Below are 4,506 nucleotides of genomic sequence, written 5' to 3'. Positions count from 1 at the left end.
ATTTTTCAGGTTCAAAATCCGGGTCTTCTTAGTATTTAACTATCTCCCACTATGATCATATGAAGAATGTCCTACTTCATATTCTCTAGTTGAAGATACTTAAATAGGGGCAACTGTCACACCCCGATTATTGACCCTGATATTCATATCATATTTGAAGGTTACAATGCAGAAGTTCCTTTCTGTTTATCAGTCATGTGGTAAATACATTGCCTCAGTGTATGCCTATGCGCACCAAACTATGCTTCATTTGATCACCAATTCCTTCTTCTATTGTGGATAAGTGAAAGGCAAGTTGTGACGAAGACAAGAAAGCATCTCTGGTTTCCTATGAAATTGAAGGCTATACTTGTATTTGTCTCAATTTACCGCGTTGGTGTCTTTTCTAGCTCAAAGATATGGCTTCCTGGGATCATTGTTTTAAAAAAAAAGTCTGCCTTTGGCTATGACTCAGAGGCTTCAACGTTACAAAACATTTGGGAACCCTCGGTTGGTTGGGAAAAGGTGTAACTGTACAACTATGAAAAGAGGCAAAGCAAAAATTCTGGGTCTAGTAACTATGATGCACCTGAAATAAGACTTTTTCCTTTTACCAAACGTCTGTTGGTATCTTGTTTGGTTTACTTAACTTCTTAAGATTACCAAAGCTTTTTTAGATCCTTGCAAAAGTTTTTCTAGCTTGAGGGTTGCAGGAAGTGTGTGGGTATTTGGCTAGAGTTTCGTGATTTAAAGTAGTGGGATTCTATTAAATGAGGCTTTGAAATTTGGCTCAAATCCTCCACTGCTGCTAAAGAAGCCAGCGATTCGGTCCTGCCTGAACTGGAAAGGGGCATTGGTTTAACAATAAAATTAATTGCTTCAAAGATAAAGACACTGCAAAACATGAGCATTCGGAAGCCCCGCATGTATTAAACATAATAAATTTGGTTGTTCCTAATCTTTCTTCAGAAGTTATTCCAGAAGTTCTCTCTCTGAAGTGCATAAATTATTTGAAGTTCAAATCTCATCACTTACAAGGTATACTTCAATACAGTGTTTTTTCATTGGTTGGAAAAGATGTAATTTGTTAACACAATGAAGATAGAGTGAAAATTATTGCAAGGTCCACAAAAGAGCATATCATCAAGAGAATTCTGAATACTTTTGATCATTTTACAAAAAAGAATAACAAAAAATAAGATCCATTCAAACACCGACGCGCAACCGTCATTGTTCCCCGTTCCAAAAGCAGTTTGTTTAATTACCCAGCAGTTGCAAGCAAGAGCCTTCATGCCAACTCTTTTCGTATGTGCGTGATCTGCAAAGGACCAACCAAAGATTATGTCATTCGCGAGCAATACATTGAACATGTGCAAAGAGCTATACCAAAGCCATTAAAACTTGGCCTAACCATAAGTTTTTCGAGGCATTGAAACAAACCAAGTCCAAGCTAGTGCTATCCTGGCGCAACAGAGTTGGAAACACGCATTGATAAATTAAGGATTCATGCCACGAAGCAAATCATCAGGCATATGGCAGCTCACCAGAATATGCCATGTTCTAAAATTCTGCACAAACATCAAATGCAGCAATTACGCATAAATTCACCGACTCTGCAATAAACATGAAAAGTGATGTTAGAGACAAAGAAGCTAACCCTTTCTGTTCTATGTCGTGGCTGTCCACAAAATTACCCGTCATCGAGCCATGTTGCATACCTCAATCCTGCAGGTTTTGGTTTCCAAACAAGTCAAATGATATGTACATTAATCCATTAACAATGAACGTTAAACCGTGCTACTGAACCATTTCAACCAAAGATTTGATTTGAAAACTTTTGGTGGCAAACCGTTCGCCTCTCTCTGATGTGTTTGGGATTTCGAAACAGTTTTTGCTTCATATAGCAGTTGGAGTTGAATTTGAAAAAAGATCGTCGAACTCGGAAAAGCAAACTCCATGTTGTTGGCCAGATAAAAATGAGAGCTGATCTAATGGGTACCCACTGCCCGCTGAAATCAGAAGAATTGTTAAATGGCACACTACAAGCAGAAGAAATGGGAACTAGAATGAGCATTTTTTCCAAAGAATCAACAAGCGTTATCTCAAATACCTGTATGAAGGTTATGTTCTTGTTTTACTACCAATCTAAGATGCATTCAATGTTTATCAAGCATCCGGAAAAGCGGATGCAATGCTGCTGCCAAGGAGACGTTGTGCTTGTCGGTGTCATCCAAAAAAAACTCAAATATGACGCAATATCCTCCTGCAATAACAATGCGGAAACTCCTGCACAAATAGAGGCTTTATTACCAATATGGCAAATTTCAGTTTGAATATGGAAACTACTCTGGTGCTGCTGATTATCTTCATCAGTACAGAACATTATGCACTAATAGTGAAAGGAGTTTGAGTGCATTATTGGGAAAGCTGACAGTTGAAGTATTGGTGCAAAACTGGGATGTCTCTCTTGAAGAGCTAAACCGCTTGAAAGAAATAATTGACTTACATTTTTTTTCATCACCTAAATCAGCCGTTGTTGTACCAGCCGGTAGAGTAACTGCAGCAAGCTCTGCTCCCTTTCTCTACATCCTTCTAGGCCTTGGACAACTGATGACCGAGTGATGAAGTTTGCAATGTTTAGCTTACCAGGTTCTATCACCGATACGTTCCGCAGCCAATACTTTGAGAAGAGCAGTAAGACGGTCAGCATACCATTGTCTTTTTTCAACTAAGGTGCCCATCGGTATGATTTCAGTAATTGATCCCACCTAAGGCCAATGAAGAAACAAAAGTTTAAGCTAAAAATTCAAAGCTCATAAAAAAGCAAACTTGCGGTGTACATTATAATTATCGTTGCATACTGTTGTTGACTTGAAGACTTATTCTCGCGATATTACTTTGTAAAGGTCTTCACCAAGTTTATTTGCAGCTTGAGGAGCGTCATTAGCCATGTTTTACTTGCAGCAACACCACCTGCCACTGCTGCACCTACTGCAGTAGCGTTTTAACCCGACAATCACAGCAGACCCTTTTTGCACCAGTACTGCTTACTATTGCATTTGGACGTGTTTCCATATCTCATCAAGTGGAACCATTGCAACCCTGTGAAAATCGAAACCAGAACAAGCCTTTACCTGATTGTGGTATTGCTAAATAGAGAGCAGATGCCAATTGTCGTTTCAAGTGCAACAACCTTTTTCACTGACCTCCATCGTATAAGTCGAGTCACAACAACAGGTAACATAAGGACTTTGTGCTATTGTCGGCTTAATCTTCTGGAACAACAATTCATTCTTCATTTGATGCTAAATGCAGATAACGAATTTCTTGCCCAAAAGAGTGCTCTTCATCGAGACTTTGAACCATCACACCCATGGCAGCTCACCAATCAATGCAATGCACCAAACCCTGCACAAATTCACCACCTTTGTAATATGCCACGAAAAGCGTAAACAATGAACAAAAGCTTACCATTTGCTGTCGTGAGATTCCCCAAACCAAGTTATAAGTGAGCATTGCAACCGGTAACGTTTTTGTAGCGATGCTCGCCTCCGAATGAATTCACCATAGGCTCCTGCTAAGTGTCAAAATTCACTGCAGTAAAAACATACAAACTCAGCAAGGTGGTAAAAGTTAACAAATAACCCAAAAGGGATTGAGACAAAGTAGAAGAAGAAAGTGCACGGTTTGTGTTACCGTTTCCGAATTAAACGTCAAATGAGGCAGACCAAAATCGGAACACCTTAAAGCACTTCCAAGAGATACCCTTTTGGATCTCCATAAGCTAGCTCGGAATCCTAAGTTGTTGAGGATAAAAGGAGCGAAGCGGAGGCGAGAAGGGGAGGACGAAAAACCCTAATTTTGGAGGCGACCACGAAAAACCCTAAATCTTGGAGACGGCGAAAAATCCAAAAGAGAAGAGGGAGTTGTAGCAAAAAAACCCTAATATTTTCCACCGAAAAGCTACCTTCCTCCTCCACCAGCGACTGACGGAACGTGGGAGTTCTTGGAAGCAAGTGACAAAGGTGAGCATTTTCCTGTTAATTTTTTTGAGAAGCCACCAGATTGTTGTGATTAGGGTATGGTCGAAAGTGAGAGAGATGGTGAGATGACGAATGAGATTGAGGGAGTGGGAGCTTCTTCGTGAGGAAAACGAATGAGTTTCTGGGTTTTTTGCTACGCGGTCTCTCACATTCTCTTCTTTTATTTATTTTTTAAAAACAAGCATTTAAAACTTAATATTGTTTAGTCTTCCCTTGCACCTTTTTATTAATTAGTGTCTGTTAATATACTGTTTTGTGTTCCCTATCCATTAATCTCTTTTGGTTAAACCCAACAGCCAGGCGGCTAGGGTTACGTTTTGGATTCCTCCATCGTTTTAATTAGTTGTCCATTAACAATAGCCCATATCATTTTAATTGGTTTTTATTCTAAGCTATCTTCAGCTATCCCTGTTCATATATTCAAGTTGTTACTAAGGTAACAAATGACCATAAGTGGCTTAGTGGAGAGAGAGCAGTTTCACTT

General features: G+C 39.5%; 1 long non-coding RNA gene across 6 annotated transcripts; it reads right to left on the bottom strand.

Annotated features, from left to right (window-relative positions):
- Positions 1-1,081: 1,081 nt before the first annotated feature.
- On the bottom strand, positions 1,082-4,239 carry LOC127138248 (uncharacterized). Of its 6 annotated transcripts, none has more exons than XR_007808743.1 (9): positions 3,676-4,239; positions 3,186-3,573; positions 2,841-3,081; positions 2,486-2,747; positions 2,090-2,265; positions 1,786-1,988; positions 1,637-1,704; positions 1,391-1,547; positions 1,082-1,297 (listed from the first exon to the last, which is right to left on the bottom strand). It is a non-coding gene; the product is annotated as an uncharacterized LOC127138248 (long non-coding RNA). The 6 variants fall into 6 exon arrangements; XR_007808740.1 differs by having other exon boundaries at positions 1,829-1,988; XR_007808741.1 differs by having other exon boundaries at positions 1,637-1,988; positions 3,186-3,387; positions 3,451-3,573.
- Between the last annotated feature and the right edge of the window lie 267 nt (positions 4,240-4,506).

This window comes from Lathyrus oleraceus, chromosome 4, assembly GCF_024323335.1.
Source record: "Lathyrus oleraceus cultivar Zhongwan6 chromosome 4, CAAS_Psat_ZW6_1.0, whole genome shotgun sequence".
In the NCBI taxonomy this organism is placed as follows: domain Eukaryota; kingdom Viridiplantae; phylum Streptophyta; class Magnoliopsida; order Fabales; family Fabaceae; genus Lathyrus; species Lathyrus oleraceus.
This window is presented reverse-complemented; position numbering and strand designations above follow the sequence as displayed.